This window comes from Adiantum capillus-veneris, chromosome 1 (genome assembly GCF_014529385.1).
Source record: "Adiantum capillus-veneris isolate H3 chromosome 1, ASM1452938v2, whole genome shotgun sequence".
Lineage (NCBI taxonomy): Eukaryota > Viridiplantae > Streptophyta > Polypodiopsida > Polypodiales > Pteridaceae > Adiantum > Adiantum capillus-veneris.
In genome coordinates, this window is record NC_140931.1 from 93,943,937 (window position 1) to 93,962,340 (window position 18,404).

An 18,404-nucleotide genomic window follows, 5' to 3' on the forward strand; every position below is an offset into this window, starting at 1 on the left:
GCATGTTACAAGACATAGAAACATAAAGCCGTTGATAAACACTCCCCCCGCAAATAACCATCCAGGTCCGAGCCATTCAGCTATTCAACGACTCCCTCATCACTCCTGTCGCAAATAACCTAAAAAGGTCCGAGCCATGAGATATAGAGGCCTTTTACAACCAAACGCCCCCCAGACCGCAGCTTGCGTCGTTTGGAGTTGCTGAGAGTAACCACTGCTCAGACTTCTTAATACTCCCCCCGTAAATAAACACAAGGGTCCGGGCCATGAGTAAAAACAACACTTTTCAATCATTCAACACTGCCCCCGCAAATAACCACAAGGGTCCGCGCAAGGAGTATGAATGAGCAAGCATTCTCAAGCATCATTTGTCACTACTCCACCCGGGAGTAAAATCACCAATCAATGAAACCAGTATTAAAACCAGAGTCAATCATTTCAAATCGGCACCAAACACGTTCAAAACAGATACCATCCATTTCAAACAAATTCCAAACAGGATCAACAAACAAGTTCTCAAACAGATTTCAAACTTAAAAAGCAATCTCGACATCAATCAAGCTTGAAAAGTCGACTGACTTTCCATCCTGAAACCTGCACCAAAAAAATTAGGGTTAGGTGTCACCAGGACATGGCAGCTGTTAAATATGTCACGAGGACGTGGCAACTGCTAACTTTAGTTGTTGGTTTCTTTCCAATGGGTTTTGTTTTATTTTTGAGACCCTCTTGAAGTAGCAAACGGTCGAACATTGTATGGCCAATGTGAACGGTAGTTTCACCCACAGACGGGAAGTGGTCGGCATCGGAACTCGTATAGTAAGAGGATGTCTAGGCTTAGAGCAAGATCATATAGGTCCCCCCGTCGCACTTAGCAAGTTGGTGGATACTAGGGAGTGAACTCAATAAAGGCCTAAAGTCAAGGTATGACTACCAACGGAAAGTATCCGACAGTTAGGCTACATTGCACTTTTGGATGCGGTCCCAATGAGGATAGATGGTCAGATGACCAGTGGGAGCCCAACGGAATCATTTCCTAAAATTTAGAGAACTGCTATTTTGGGCCGCGAAATGTGTTCACGTCATTACCTCCGGTATGACTAGGGGAACACTTTACAACTCTGTCGCGAAGTCAACTGGGCGACGAGTCGGGAGATTTTTAGGCGGCAAACCCAAAACGGGCAAATGCTTGTAAATGCGCCAAGTGGCAATTTTTCATGAACTTGCCTTATGCAGAAAAATGGGCGCTGAATTTTATGCTAGGAGAGGCCTCCTTTTGCATTTTTGTCACGGGTTAAGAGCAGTGCTTCATTACCCCCTTATGTACAGTGTCGTGCCAGGAGTGATGCCCTGCACGCTATACACTGCTCTCTCTCTCCCATATGAGCAGTATGTTATGCCCCTCTAGTGGGCTTTTCATTTCATCAATATACAGTTATGTGGGTTCATGCGCGATTGCCGAGGCAAGAGCCTCTTGCACAGGTACTGGATTAGCTAACGGCTAATCCCCCGCAGGTACAGGTGAATTCGGAGAGGTTTCACGTGAGAAATCTCGTCCAATTCAAAGGGCAAGTAGCCCTACAGGTGCGGGAGCTCGAGGTCTTCCTACAGATGCGACCGGCACGCAATACAGAGCCCAAAACAGGGAATTACAGCCTGCTGTGTATTTTTGCAGGTTTAGGGTTTCGGCCCTAAACGGACCCTAATACCCCCAGGAGGTTCGGGGACGCGAGGGGACCGCTGTACACGTGATCTGGCGCATTTTCGGGGCAAAAAACAGAGAATTCAGCATGGTGCAGATTCTCGCCAGGTTTTGCAAAGTGTCCGTATGCGTCGGGAAAGTCATCTATTGCGTGGGGATACTGACTGTGAAGCGTCCTAGTACAGTTATGTTGCCGAAATCGGGCCAGAACACGTGTTTCCTAGCCTAGATTGTGCGGGGCAGCTCGTAGGAGATCACAGGTTTTATTCCCTCTGTTAAAGAATAAAGAAATACCGTAAGGGGCGCCAATTTTGGGGCCTACAGGTTGTCAGCGTCTGCTCAGAGCATTCTAGCTTCCGAGCTGTGTGTGTACTTAGGTGTTAATCCCCGTTACAGGTTACCTTTGCAAAGTACTTTGTGTGTGTCTAAAGTAAAGAATTTCGGGTGAAAGCCAACGCCTACCGCCCCACGGGCCGGTTTCATGGTTCCGTTGCAGAGACATCAATCACTTTTTCCTCAAAGAGTGAGCCTCGGTTGTTTTGGGTAAAGACACATAGTGCAGGAACGCGGGATTACACTATGGCCGACAAGGGGAAGGGCATTATGGAAGAGGGTTCCTCTTCAAAGGACAGGCAGGAGATCCCTATGGTTTTCGAGATTGGCGAGAGCTCACGGCCACGTCAGTCTGTACCTCCTCTGAATGTGAATGTCCCTCCAAGTACAGGGCTTTATGACTGGGCAACTTGAGGATGATGCGTTTAAGACTCAGTTAGTTGCCGCGGTGAATGTCTTTCATAGCCGGTGCAGAATCCAAGGTTTATGGAGTTCTTGCAAGCGCCACCAATGCAACAGCAAAATAGGCAACCTACACCACGTACGGAGCTTGTTGAGGCTCAAGCCCAAGTACTTCATGCGGCTCAGGAGGATAGGGAACACTCACATGTTGCGGAGTCAGGGGCTCCAAAACAGGCTCCTCTCGTCCTTGAACAGGTGGCTAGAACGCCTATTTCACAGGTTATGCCAGTTCAGCCTGCCACCTTTCAGAGCCAGCATGCAATCTTGAATGGATGGGGAACTGGATACCAGGCTATGCACCCAGTTTTTCCACCACCCACGGTACATCCTGGGTATTTCGGGGGTGGATCAATGTTCCAAAGTATGGCTGGTTATGCACCTAGAAGTCAACCGTACATGCTAGGAACAGTGTTCGAGGGTATGCAAGGCATCATGCCAAACCCCATGTATGGTAGTATCAGCATGCAGCAAGGTTTTCATTGCAACTAGGGCCAGTTTGGGGTGCCACAGGGTCATTTTGGCATGGCTGGTTTTTCTAGACAGCAGCTAGATATCGCACCTCTGACGCAAAATGTCAATGGCCAAGATGTGCCGATCATGCCTACTACAGTGCCCATGTTGCAAACCATTCCTTATGACAACTTCGGGGCACTAGAGAAGCCGAAGGCTTATAAAGAAGGTGGTGCAGCTATAAAGTTTAGTACCTTCAGTGGTTTCGAGGATAAGACAAAGGCTCTTCCCTTCCTCCAACAGTTGATACAGCATATGCAGGAGGGAATTTTACAGAGGCCTCGAAAGTCAGGAAAGCTGCCGCTTTCTTAAAGGACAATGCGCTCACATGGCGGACGACATTGTTAATGCAAGGACAGGCACCCGCCACTTGGGTTTACTTCAAGCAAATGTTTGCATCTACTTGGCTGTCAAATGAATTTGAAGCCGACGTCATGACAGATTGGCACCAGCTTACTTCAGCTTCGTGCAAGAGCTCGCTAGAGTACAATAGGAGGTTTTGTACAGCGTTACTCTCAGTGACCTACAGATTTGTGCCATTCACAGAGCAGATAGAGAAGTACTGTTGTGGGTTGCCTAAAGGGCTTCGCGATTACTGTATAAAGAACAGAGTGGCTACCCTATATCAGCTTATGGAAGTTGCGAACACTGGTCTTGCCTTGTTGAAAGGAGAGGACAATGGATTTCCGAGCAACGACAAAGGAGGGCAGCAAAAGAAAAATTTAGCGAAGAAGCCCTTTGTGAAAACGGCTCCTGATGCGTCACAAGGGTCAAAAAAAGGCCACCAAAGACAAGGATTCAGCCGGGACTTCTGGAGCACAGGCTAAGAAACAGAAAAGGAAGCCTTTTGTGCGCAAGTCGCTCGAGCAAAAGGTCCTAATGGCTGAGAACAAATGCTTTATATGCGAGCAGCCTGGTCCCTTTGCTATCAATTGTCCACAAAGAAAAAGACCAGCTGACTCAGAGAATAAAGAAGACCAGAAAGGCAAGAAGCCTAAACCCACGGCAGGTTTAGTGCCAGACATGGTGGGTGACAGGCCAACACAGATGCTAGTGAGTTATGCAGGACATGGGGTAAAGTTAGGGATCAGACGACACTCATCTTTTTTGATGCAAGTGCCAAAGCCAACTTTATCTAACCAAAGTTAGCTATGAAGTTGGGCATCAGAGCTGAAGAGATGGGGTACACAGCAGAGGCAGGGTTGGCATGTCCTGACCACTCAGAGTGTGTTACTCCCATCATTGGAAAACTGCGTCTGCAGATTCAGTCGTTTGTGGACACAAAAGAGTTCTACATCATGCCGCTGGAAGGTTGTGACGCCTTATTGGGGATCCCGTGGATGTTCCGAGTGCATGGAGTCTTGGATGCCTACAACAAAAAGATCACTGTACAGCATAGGGGCAAAACTCACATCTTGGATGTAAAGCTTAAAGGAGAGTCGGTCCCTATTGTATCTGCTTCTGCTATCACTTCTATAATATAGAATCATCTTTCTGTGTACTTGATCTTTGCACGTGATGTCTCAAATAGTGATCAATCAAATTTATCTGTGTTAGATAAAGAAAGGTCAGCATTTCTGCAAAAGTTTAGTGACTGTTTTTCTGATTCATTACCGCCGTAATTGCCGCCAGAGAGACCTGAGGACCATCGGATAGATTTGGTGTCAGGGTGTAGCCCACCAAATAGACCTCCCTACAGGGTTAGTGCGGCGCAGCAGAAAGAGATTATGGGCCAGGTTGAGGAGTTATTAGAGAAGGGGCTGATTCAGCCTAGTTCTTCACCCTTTTGCTCCTAATGCTCATGGCGCATGTGTATTAATTACCGTGCGTTGAATAAGAATACCATCAAGAATAGGTTTCCTATTCGTAGAATTGATGATATTCTCGATCATTTAGAGGGTGCTGCAATTTTCAGCAGGATAGACCTTAAGAGTGGGTACCATCAGATTCGTATAAGGCCAGAGGATGTGCACAAGACTGCGTTTAGAACGACATTTGGTCTTTATGAGTTTCTAGTGATGCCGTTTGGGCTAACAAATGCTCCTGCCACGTTCAACAGAATGATGGACCGGATTTTCCACTCGCATCAACAGTTTGTTGGGACGTTCTTCGATGACATGATAGTGTATTCGAAGAATGAAGAGGAGCATAGGCGTCACTTGACCATTGTGTTTGAAGAGCTGCGCAGTCACAGGTTACTTGTCAATCCTAAGAAAAGTGAATTCTTCCTCGAAGAGATCCACTTTCTTGGCCACATAGTCTCAAAGGATGGTGTTAGAATGGATCCCACAAAGGTCGAAGCTATCAAGACATGGCCAGACTTGAAGACTGTGCACGATGTCAGAAGCTTCTTGGGATTGTGTTCCTACTATAGAAGGTTTATCAGAAATTTTGCAGAGATAGCATCGCCTCTTCACGCTTTGCAAAAGAAAGAGGTCACTTTCAGATGGACCCAAAAAGAGATTTCAGCTTTTAGTCTCTTAAAGGAAAAGTTGACTTAGATCCAGTTATTGTTTTGCCAGATCTCAGGAAGTCATTTGTAGTCCAGTGTGACGCGTGTGACAGTAGCATCGGAGCAGTGCTAATGCAAGATGGACGGGTAGTAGCTTATGAAAGCCGAATTTTGCAAGGGCCAGAGAGGACTATGCAAGTCTATGAAAAAGAGCTCTTGGCCGTGATTCATGCGCTTTCTAGCTGGAAGCACTACCTCTTAGGTGCTGATTTTGTTGTCCAAACAGATCATCAGACCTTGTGATACTTCTTGACAGTCAAAGTTATCCGAAAAGCATATGCGATGGGCAAACATTCTTTCCATGTTCCACTTCCAGATTATGCATGTGGAAGGCAAGAAGAATGTTGTGGCTGATGCGTTATCAAGAAAGCCACAAATTTCAGATGTGTCAATTCCTTATCATCATAAGCTAGATGACATGAAGGAACAATATACTACTGATGAAGATTTTGCAAGGATCTTTGAACAGTTACAAGAGGGGGAACATCACGAGCACTACCTCCTCAGAGATGGTTTTATGATGATGCATGGCAGACTTTGTGTCACTAGGCCACTGCGACATAAGGTCATGGAAGAGAGTGACGTCCCACCGTATGCAGGGCATCGTGGCATTGATGCAACATTTAAAGCGATAGAGACATTCTTCTATTGGCCTACCTTGAAGAGAGATGTGGATGCCTTTGTGCGAGCATGCATAGTTTGCCAAAAGGTCAAGTTTGACAGGCAAAAGGCACCAGGGTTGTTAAAACCACTGCCGATTCCGGATAAGCCATGGGAAAGCATTGCTATGGACTTTATCTTTGATCTTCCAAGAACGCAAACAGGGAATGATGGTATATGGACGATTATCTGCAGGTTCAGCAAGCAGGCCCATTTTATCCCTGTCAGGAAGAAGATAAAATCTGATCAGATGGCACGCTTGTTCATGTACAATGTGTTTAGGTACCATGGTATGCCACAATCGATTATCAGTGATCGTGATCCTCGCATGACAATTTGTTCTGGAGAGGATTGTTTGAGAACATGGGCGCTATGCTCAAGTTCTCATCTTCATTTCATCCACAAACTGATGGACAGTCAGAAGAGGCTAATTCTACTGTCTTAGATTTGCTCAAATGTTATGTATCAGATAATAAGGGCAAGTGGGAACAGTATTGCCTATGCTTGAGTATGCGTACAACAATACGGTGCATTCGTCCACAGGCAAGGCACCTTTGAGATTGTTGAAGGCAGCAAAAAGGTTCCTCCCATTTTGCATACAAAGGACAAGATCTTTGAGGCAGATCGATATGTTGAGAACATGGATGAGATGTATAAGAAAATTAAAGTTGCCTTGGAGAAGACTCGGGCAAAGCAGAAAAAGGCTGTTGATCGTCACCGTCGTGAATTGCTACTATCACCTGGTGATTGGGTTCTGCTAAGGTTCGAAAAGGCAAGGTTAAAGAAGATGAAAGGCAAGGCACGGCTATTTCCTAAGCTCAGCATGCGTTACTATGAGCCTTCTCCAGTGCTTGACAAGATCAACGATGTGGCTTACAGGCTGAAATTGCCTGATGCATGGAAGATTCATAATGCGTTTCACGTGAATCTTCTAAGACCCTTCGTGGGTGATGTGCCAGAAGATATGCCGGATGAGGATCAGCCAGAAGTTGAGGAACTTGATGAGATCCTAGTACCTAAGAAAATTTTGGCACATAAGGACAGAAAAGTTAAAGGACAAGTTGCAAGACGCTATTTGGTGAAGTTCAAGAACTATCCGCCTATGGATGCAAAGTGGATGCAAGAGCATGAACTGTCAGAGTCACCAAATGTTTTGCAGCTTTACCTTGAAGCCTTTGGGTTACAGCCTACTTATGCCCCAACCCAACATGTGTAAAGGAGGGGTAATGATAGAGCTAGTACATCAAATGTACATATGAATTCAATGTAATAGATGGAAATGACCAAAGTATGAAGGTCTCATTAAGTCATTTGTATCTATGTGTTATGACCTTTCTTGCGGATACATGCGATGATAAAAGAGTGTTGATAGCACAAGATCATCAGTGGCGTGTATATATGGTATGCAATCGAGGACGTTTGCGATTTCAAGAGGGGGGTATGTCACGGGGACGTGGCAGCTGTTAACTATGTCACGAGGACGTGGCAACTGCTAACTTTAGTTGTTGGTTTCTTTCCAATGGGTTTTGTTTTATTTTTGAGACCCTCTTCTTGAAGTAGCAAACGGTCGGACATTGTATGGTCAATGTGAACGGTAGTTTCACCCGCAGACAGGAAGTGGTCAGCACTGGAATTCGTATAGTAAGAGGATGTCTAGGCTCAGAGCAAGATCATATAGGTCCCCCCGTCGCACTTAGCAAGTTGGTGGATACTAGGGAGTGAACTCAATAAAGGCCTAAAGTCAAGGTATGACTACCAACGGAAAGTATCCGACAGTTGGGCCACATTGCGCTTTTGGATGCGGTCCCAATGAGGATAGATGGTCATATGACCTATGGGAGCCCAACGGAAACATTTCCTAAAATTTAGGGAACTGCTATTTTGGGCCACGAAATGTGTTCGCGTTACCTCCGGTATGACTAGGGGAACACTTTACAACTCTGCCGTGAAGTCAACTGGGCGATCAGTTGGGAGATTTTTAGGCAGCAAACCCAAAACCGGCAAATGCTTGTAAATGCACCAAGTGGCAGTTTTTCATGAACTTGCCTCATGCAGAAAAATGGGCGCTGAATTTTATGCTGGGAGAGGCCTCCTTTTGCATTTTTGTCATAGGGTAAGAGCTATGGAGTGCTTCCTTTCCCCCTTATGTACAGTACGGTGCCAGGAGTGATGCCCTGCACGCTACGCACTGCTCTCTCTCTCTCCCCTATGAGCAGTATGTTATGCCCCTCTAGTGGGCTTTTTCATTTGACCAATGTACAGTTATGTGGGTTCATGCACGATTGCCGATGCAAGAGCCTCTTGCACAGGTACTGGATTAGCTAACGGCTAATCCCCCGCAAGTGCAGGTGAATTCGGAGAGGTTTCACGTGAGAAATCTCGTCCGATTCAAAGGGCAAGTAGCCCTTCAGGTGCGGGAGCTCGAGGTCTTGCTACAGATGCGACCGGCACGCGAAACGGAGCCCAAAACAGGGAATTACAGCCTGCTGTGTAATTTTGCAGGTTTAGGGTTTCGGACCTAAACGGACCCTAATACCCCGGGAAGTTCGAGGACGCGAGGGGACCGCTGTACAGGTGATCTGGCGCATTTTCGGGGAAAAAAACAGAGAATGCAGCGTGCTGCAGATTCTCGCCAGGTTTTGCAAAGTGTCCGTATGCGTCGGGAAAGTCATCTATTGTGTGGGGATACTGATTGTGAAGCGTCCTAGTACAATTATGCTGCAGAAATCGAGCCAGAACAGGTGTTTCTTAGCCTAGATTGTGTGGGGTAGCTCGTAGGAGATCACAGGTTTTATTCCCTCTGTTAAAGAATAAAGAAATACCGAAAGGGGCGCCAATTTTGGGGCCTACAGGTTGTCGAGTCTGCTGGGAGCATTCTAGCTTTTGAGCCGTGTGTGTACTTAGGTGTTAATCCCCGTTACACGTTACCTTTGCAAAGAGCTCTGTGTGTGTCTAAAGTAAAGAATTTCAAGTGAAAGCCAATGCCTACCGCCCCACGGGCCGGTTTCATTAGGTTCATTCCATAGGGTCGTAGCCGAGCACAACATGGTCCATCAGCTCTTAGACAGACAATGTTTCTTTGGCGGTGATGGTAGTCTCAACATAGCAATCGCACTGGACCTCCAAGGTCGTCAGCGCGTGAAGAGGCATCAACTGAGAGATGTCGAGAAATTTCAAGTTAAAATCTGCTAGGGTTTCCATGGCAACCATTTCAAGATACCCCACTCTGCCAGAAGTTGCACTCCGAAGGAAGATGTCAGAAACCATATAACTTCGGGCAAAAAAAATTCTTGAAAGCTTGCCAAGTTCTTGGAAGTGTGCGGTTGGTAGCTATAGAGATCAACATTTGCATGGCACTGCTTTTAAGAAAAACAGTTACTTGAAACAAATCTTGGATCCTTCTCTTGCAAGTGATCCTTCCCTGTAAGACATGAGCGGTGAAGACGGGAGCGCGCCCGACGCGCGATGTATGAAGGGTGGCAGTGGCTAGTAAGTCCGAGGTCGGGACCCGGAGATACTTCACATAACATTCCATTAGTCTCTGCTTTGCTTTGTCTGTTCTTTGGTAGGACCAGTATGCTTTCAGAAAAGCACACAACTGATGCTCTGATACCATTGTCACAAGACGGGCACCACGTGCCAATAGCAAAGAACAGACTGAACAGACTTTTAGCACTTCAATAACAACTGAACTGAGAGAGAGAGAGAGAGAGAGAGAGAGAGACAACACGCGACACGGAGTGGCGAAATTCATGATACCACTATTACAAGACGGGCACCACGTGCCAATAGAAAAGAACAGACTAAACAGACTTTTAGCACTTCAATAACAAAACTGAACTAAGAGAGAGAGATGACACACGACACGGAGTGGCGAAATTCCACCCTAGAGAGCATTGGCCCCAAACCATGGCGCCCCTTTCGGTATTTCTTTATATTGCATCAACATCGTACAAGCCAGAACTCCAGACTCTGCACCTTCTCCAGGAAATATGTCAAAGAATAAGCCCTTAGCACATATTTAAAGGCCCTTGGCCTATGAAAAGCACTTTACATGAAAAGCCTTCAAACTCAAAAGCTTATGGTCCAAAAGCAATGCCAAAAAGCTGTCAGCATAATTTACGAAAATCCGTACAGCTGCCACATCAACAGTCAACGCAAAACGCGGAAATCCGTACAGCCTGCCACATCATCACTATCAGCGTGATTTTCGAAAACTGCCACATCATCAACTGTGGGTCCTGCTTTATTTTAATCCTTTATGTCACTTGGGGCCCCATCGGACGGGGTCCCCATAAGTTGGTAGGACTTCTTCTTCTGTTACTTGTTCTTCTTAGGGTTTAGGCCCCTCGACCGGCATCTGTAAGTTGGCTCTATTCTTCAGGACTTTGACACGTCAGCAGTTTGTGACAGTAGTCTCAATGTCTAGGCTTTAATAGCTCTTTCTGCCCCGTTTAGATCTGCAATTTTGATATTTCCGCTTCTTCGACTCCCATCCATCCTCCACGCTTGAAGAGGGGGAAAAGGAAGAAGAAGGGCTAATGTCATCTTCAAAGTAAACGAGTCGACGGTGTCGCTTCTTAGATTAGATTCCTTCTCTGCAGATTCTTCACATGTAGATTGTCGACTCAAATAAACGACGAAAGACTCTGACTTTCGTCCCTTTCTTGAGTGTTTCCAATGCTTCATTAACTCATTGATTTTTCATTCCATGGGGCCGGTGTGACATGAAACGTTTCGTGGTTTCGGTCGTTTCGAGGTTTTGAAACGTTTCGTTTCATAGCGTCAAAAACATGAAACAGGTTTCATAAACGACATTAAATTATATATTAATAAAATATGATAAATATGTATATAATGTAGCACACATGACTCTAGACTTTAATGTCCACGAGAGAGAGAGAGAGAGAGAGAGAGAGAGAGAGAGAGAGAGACATGCTCACTGCTCACTGCTTAGAAGCGACTTCAAGCGAGCACAATCAAAGAGATGTTCAGTATTGATGAAAGTTAAAACACAGCCACTAGTTTCATGAATCATAACTGATGCATCATTGATTCATTTAGCAAAGTACTTCTATTGAACAAAGTTTCTGGAAAAAAAAGCCCCAATTTTAAAGGTTTCATAAAAAATGCCTGTCCATTTCATGCATTTCGGCAAAACGTTTCATAGGTTTCGGGGTTTCATCCGCATGAAACGCGTTTTTATGTCACACTGCATGGGGCATGCAATAACCTTACATTGTCATAAAAGAGCGCTTCTTTTCTGACTTTGGCTTTGCTTTTACTTTCATTGCCAATTTACAGGTTATTTAAAGCCTTCTACCATACATCATCGAATTCCGGAATCAAACTTTTTATACTCTTCTAAAGGGTCATCGAGTAATTCATTAGACTCTCCTCAATTGATTTGTTGGTGTTGAAATTGTAATGCCCATTGGAATCATCCTCTCACAAAATTGTAGGTAAGACATGTTCCAGTTCTTGATTTAAGTCTCTCTCCGAGTCCATAGCATGTACCGCGAAAATTGAATCGGATCCTCAGTAGAAGAAGTATCGACTAAAGCTTTGATACCATTGTAACCGGCTCGGCACTCACGAGATGGTAATGTCTCAGCAACACACGAACGAAACAAAAACTTTAACACTCGCACTTCAAAACTCAAACTAATCGAGACATGAAGTGGCAGAGTTACGCTTCCAAATGCATTGACCCTAAAGTCTGGGGTCCCTTTTGGTCCCTCTTTTCATATTAATAAGAACAAAGTAGTCATGCCATAGAGTTGCTTTGCTCTGTGTGACCACACACTGATTTGCCAGATTCGACCCCCAAGGCACATAGTTGAAGGCACTTGGCCAAAAAGCAATTGATACAAAAGGCTGGTATGCCCAAAAGCTTTTGCTATCAAAATCAAGTGTCCAAAAGCACTTATAGCCAAGAAAATTGCCAAGTCAGCAGGTCCAAATTTCCGCCACAATTTTCGGGTGCCACATCATCTTTACCATACAGTTTGTGACACATCATCTCCTCTGACCAATGGGACTCAATGCATGTCATCACTTTTGTGACAAATCGCCACCCGGAGAAAGAAGCCAGGAACCTGCATAGAAATCTTCAAGGCCAAAGACCAAGTCGATGGCAAGGAAGCTTACAAGTAGTACATGTCCACCGCCTCAAGAAAACGTAATGACGCCCCCTGGAGCAGCCTATTGAAGTATCCCATAAGTGTTTCCAGTTAAGTGGAAGGCTAATAATTGCACCCCTTTTGGTGAAGAGAGATAAACTACTGCACACATTCTACCTCACATGAACACCTTCAGAAAATTCATTTGATAACAAAACATAACATATCTACATATATACATCAGTCACGAGGCATCAACGCAGTAGGCTGAATCTATTTCCTTTTTTCTACCTTCCAAAACATAGGAGAGGTATTGGGTAATCCTTGTCTGATGACACTCCCACTGCCATTGGGGAAGATGCAAGTCCACGAACTCTCCAATACAGACGCCTTTGGGATTATTGCCACACTCCCGCAACCAGACGTACCAAACTTGGCCTGCTTGCTCGTGCACAAGCTAGACGAATGCAGACGGAAAATTGATGTCAGGTAGATTGAGGGACTCACCAGGCAAGACAAGCTCGGCGACACGGGAAGGAAAGGTAGGAAACGAGAAGCGCTGTGTACGACCTTATTATAGTGTGAAAGCAGATGTCAACGAAGACGCGTGAAAGCGAGGTGAGATCATAGATGCAGAGTCCAGAGGTGTGCAAGTGCAAGAAGAAGCTAACAGCGAGTCGCCAAAGAAGCCACTTTTCGCTTCAACGATCAACTAAGGTAGTGGTCACGCGAGGCTTAGTTGTCAATTATTTAAACTGATAAGAGAGCTTCCACCCATTCTCACGTGGCCTATAAAATGGAAAATAAAGTTCTTGCATTATATAAAAGCCTTCATGTTCTTAAACTATGCTAACTTTTCCATATTTGCAAAAGTTTCTTGAATGCGTCCTCTCCTCCTTATTCCCTCTTGCCCCTTTATTTCGTAAGTGTGGGTTTTGAACTAAGCCTCATTCTTAGTACTACCTACCGGCATGCTGCACCTTTTATTACCCTGGAATCTCACGAGATGTTCTCTTAGGTAGAGAAGCGAGCCCAAAAGTTTGGACTCGGGCATCGAACTCAACCGGAGGGTCCCTTCGAAACACTTTATGTAAGCCAACCAAGCAATCAGAGTTGGTTGTATTCGGGGGGGGTTGAAGCAAGCTTTTTTTTTTTAAAAGCATTGCTCCTCATCCTGCATCAAATGCCAAATGCCGGGGACGAGCTACCTGCTTTGTGCTCTTTCGATGTTATTTGCATGCCTTCGATGTGCTCTGCTCTTGACGCAAGATGCCCCCCCCCCTCCTTCCTTTCGCACGAGTGTTTTTCTGGCTTCTCCAAAGAAGTCTCTTCAACAAATTCTGCTTTTAGACAATTTTCTGAAATCAGTACGACATACTGGTAACTCTTTTAGAAAAATTGATTACTATCGAATATTCCATGTTGCTCCTAAGCCTTAATATTGATTTCAATTGTGTAACAATTGTCTCACCTCCTTCTACTGCCTACCCTGCTTCCCTCACGTGCCTCCGTCCCCTGCACCTCGATCCTCTGTCTCATGCCACTTCTATCATTTGTTAGCAATTCTTCACCTTCCTTCTACGCAAGAGTCCTCTCACTCACGGAGACATAAAAATATAAGGGCTCTAAAACTCCGTAGAGGATTTTATCCTTTGGCCCACCTAGCCATGCTCCCTTATCAATAAGTTTTATGTGGTTTTGTGAAGCAGCACACTAAGCATACACCCCTCATGGGTTGTCGAGGAGAGCATATCCTCCTCATGCACTATTTGCGGGATGTTCCCAACAAGCGGAATATGGCCTTCTCCATGGGAGCCATAGTACTTTGCATCATGTCGGCACAGAGAGAGAGAGAGAGAGAGAGAGAGAGAGAGAGAGAGAGAGAGCATAGTTGGCTATGAATAACTAAGCCTCAAGCGACCATAGCCTAACCTGTAAGCAGACCCTCATTACTTTAACTAAAGACCATGTGTCTTGAATGCAAACCGAGCCGTGGGATCGATGAGGGGGCAATATGAGCACGATTCATGACAGCAGTTGGATGGCAACAGAGTTTGCTTTTTAGGACCGGGTTTACTTTTGCGTATGCATGTTCACTTTATCATGTTGCGAAGTGGAGTGTTGGACTGAGTTTACTTTTTAGGACCGAGTTTATTTTTGCTTATGCATGTTCACTTTATCCTGTTGTTGCGAAGTGGAGTGTTGGGCAACCAAACCCACGCAAGCATGCGATTAGCACATCAACTTGCCAACGAGGAGGTCACGGGTTTGATGCCCAGCTAAGGAATGTGAAAATCAACGGCATCCCTATTTTGTGGGTCGTCCATCCCCCTTGAGATCCACCCATCTCTCAAGATTTATTAAATACCCCGTGCAACTTAGTATTGTGGAAGTCCCCCTAGAGGGCACTTTTTCTCGAAATGATTCAAGAGTGGCCGTGAAGGGCTCTACAACCTTCAAAAATGAACCTTGTTATATAATGATTAATTTGTCGTTGTCAGTTGTTGAACCTCGCAACTATGCCGTTTTTGGCATAGTTGTGAGGTTTAAGGCATAATTGGGAGCTCTCTCTCTCTCTCTCTCTCTCTCTCTCTCTCTCTCTCTCACACACACACACACACACACACACACACACACACACACACACACACACACACACACACTTCCACTCGCACAGATGTTTTTAGGCAGTTGGGCACGCTTGAGCTCATCATGTATTAGGCACATCCAAACAACCTGGGTGAAACACTCAAGAGCTGCACATATTACTTTGATGCACTTGATATCTTGAATTGGACCCTGAAATCGATGTCTACTATAAAGCACTATTGCTTCTTTAATTACCCCTTTCCATCCACCACGATGTCAATGCACTCATAGTCCCTTGTGGGCATGTCAACAATGTCAGAGTCAGTAGTATCACAATAGTCAACTATCACTAAAATGTAGGCTTATGAACTCTCTCTCACATTCAAATTGATCAACATAAAAGATTTAGGAGCTTGTACTAAGATCGACTGACAATTGGATACAGAAGCCCACCATAATATGTCAAAAGACATTCCTATGCTGACATATGGGGGTAAAGGCTATGCAACAACCATTGTAAAATTTCATATGCATTTCAATTGTCTATGGAGATGGCAGGCAAGGCACAAATGCATACCTCCAGATAATCCATCCACATGCTTCTAGTGAGACTTACAAATTGTTGCATTGTAGCATTCTGATCGTAAATATTTCATAATAGAACATCTCAGCCTGTGAGTCAAATCTCCATCATCATCATCAAGACCACCACCATCATCCTCCATAGCCATTGCAACTGATGTCAATTCCTCTAACTTTGCCTCAAGAACACGGGAGACAATAGCTCTAGGTTGCTAGCGCAAGAAGTTATCTGCTGCAATCTAGTGTTTTGACTCAAAAATCTTAACACAAATTAATTGCTAGTCAAGTCTGGTATAAAATAGTAGACAAAGCATTCCTCAAGAATCTCGCAAAGATGGTCATTAGGCGATTGGACATGCTTGAGCTCATCATGCATTGGGCACATCTCTTCATCATCATCACTGCACATACGCCATCGACGCACTTGTAATGGGTGCATCCATAGCTTGCTACTCTCATTTCCTCCTCATCCACATCTTTCTACTCTCATTTCCTTCGTCGTTTCATCGTTGATTTGCCAAGGGGAAAGGGAAGGCAGCTCAAGGGTGCTGCATTGCAAAGCACAGAGAGAGAGAGAGAGACGTTTCAATGCCGAGCTGGCAAGGGGGAAGGGAGGGCGTCGCTAGCTAGCAAGGCGTAAGGGAGGGCATGTGCCTTGCATCCATTGTGGCTACAAAGCATTTGAAGCCATGTGGATGCAAGGTTTGCCTCTTTTATATAGTATATAAAAGAAACATTTAGTTGCTTTGTTTAGAACTTACCCCTCAACATGGTGCATAAAGGCTTGTACATGGTCGGCCCTACTCCCTAGCATATAAACCAAACAAAAACCAAAAATAAGGGCATGGGTATCCCATATACTCAAAGATGAAGGCATCCCAATAAAAGACCACCAATGTGTACTTTCAAAACAAGTTGTAGCACCACTCATCTCTTAACAAAAGAAAAAAAATGAGACCCCACGACTCACCCACTTTCTTTTTGGAGGGAAGACCACAATGGGAATCCAATTAGAAAGGGAGAAAAATCCAAGACCCTTTACAAGAGGATACTTACACATGATGCTAGCTTGGGAGCTTCATCACCTTACCACACCAACACCTACTCTATGGACCCCTCTAACTAGGTATAACACACGTTTAGAGTTTGTACTAGGCGAACATCTATAACACATAGAGTTCTATTTTGACACCTATCTTCCACCCACTTAATTTAACATTCTCATGTCTTTATTTTTGGGTGATGGCGGTAGGTAACAGTAGATCTCTCTACCTAATCCAATCACTAAAGGGAGTACAATGATTGTGTTTTCCAGCTATAACACTCAATACAAGATTATCGAATGCCTCACAATGTCTCTCACTACGTTCTCTCTTCTTCTTCCCAATGCTAAGGTGTGAGTGTGCTTACCAATAGCATCACTCTCTCTCAACCTATGCCCATTGGCTCACTCATACAATCTACATGCAGTCGTATCGACTCTAGGGATAGGTGAGCATGTGTACCCATGTTAGAGCTTGTATGTAAATCTCACAGAAAACTCTGTATGGCCTGCAAAACTCCACTATGCATCATGCTAGTGTCAATCACCGTACAACTGACAATCCCTGCTGCAAATTCTCCCAATGCACTTGCTAGGTCGGGCCTCAACACTAGAAGGTCGTACATGAGACGCCCGAATGGTGATGAAATCTGCGAAAACCTGGCTAACATAGCCTCTCCTGTGCTATCTGCATGTACTGCATCATCAAAACTACTCATCGCGTATGGATGTGGCAAGGCCGACACTGGGATGGCTACATTCCTCTCACCCATAGACATAACTACACGTCTTGGCACCAACTCATCAACCTCTAGCATGAGCATATCAAAGAACTCCATGTCTGTCATCTTTGTGTGTCTTTAGGGAGCATGTTGGAATTAGGGTTGCAGGAAAACACACATAGCTTGGAGAAGACGAAGGAAGCTCAAGGCACACAACAGAGAGTGTATTACTTACTGTGCAATGGAAAAATAGATAGCCCTAGAATGATGAGCGTATATACAATGTGCGAGGGAAAAAACCTCCTAGTGAGGGAAAAAATGCCCCGACGGTCCTAAGTGTGTTCACGCACATCACTACCACATGCATATGGTAACAAATCCCCCCTAGAGTGATGCGGTGAACAAGAGCTCGCACATAGAGTAAAGGGAAGTGCCATGCCTTGAGGACATGAACAATCCACAAAGGGGAGTAAGCCCAAAGCTTTTCAAAAAGCTTCGAACTTCTCACAAGACAATGCCTTTGTGAAAAGATATGCAAGGTTGTCCTTTGTTGGCACATAAGCCAAGCTGATATCTCCTGCTGACAGCCTCTCCCTGACATAGTGGTAATGCACCTCAATGTGCTTTGTGGGAGCATGAAAAATTGGGTTCCTCACAACTGCCAATGCGCTTTGACTGTTAGTGTAGATAGTGTTGGCAGTGTCCTGTCCAACACCCAAATCAGCCATAAGGCATCTGAGCCATACACACTCAACCGTAGCTGTGAAGACTGCCCTATACTCAGCCTCACAACAAGAAGTGTCCACAATAGGTTGCTTCTTGCTCAACCATGATATACATGAACTGCCAAGCATGAAAGAAAAACCACTTGTGGACACTCACATGTCAAAACAACCAGCCCAATCTAAGTCCAGAAAAGCATGTAAGTCTGGCGGCAATGATCCCCCCCTTGGGATAAAACAAGCCAAGATGTAAAATGCCACTCAAGTAGTAGAAAATCCTCTTGACAGCCTGCCAATTCTTGAACGTTGTGCTGGAGCAAAAGTCTCTTCATACTCGATGCCTTTTTGTTGTGCATAACCTTTTCAGCAACTCTAGCCTTATGGTGATCAATCTCACCATTTGGCCTGCGTTTCAACTTGTAAATCCACTTTGTTTCAACTTGTAAATC

The 18,404-nt window shown here is 44.9% G+C and overlaps 1 protein-coding gene across 4 annotated transcripts in view; it reads right to left on the reverse strand.

The window, feature by feature from the left end:
* The window catches only part of KCO1 (Outward rectifying potassium channel protein), a 116,481-nt gene extending 103,466 nt beyond the window's left edge, over positions 1-13,015 (reverse strand). For 2 of the 4 annotated variants that reach the window (XR_015188982.1, XR_015188983.1), the window contains exon 1: positions 12,806-13,015. The gene's annotated coding sequence lies outside the window, so the exon portion shown is untranslated. Of the gene's footprint in view, positions 1-12,589 lie in introns of all 4 variants that reach the window. The other 2 variants (XM_086518814.1, XM_086518819.1) reach the window with 2 other exon arrangements.
* Positions 13,016-18,404: the final 5,389 nt, after the last annotated feature.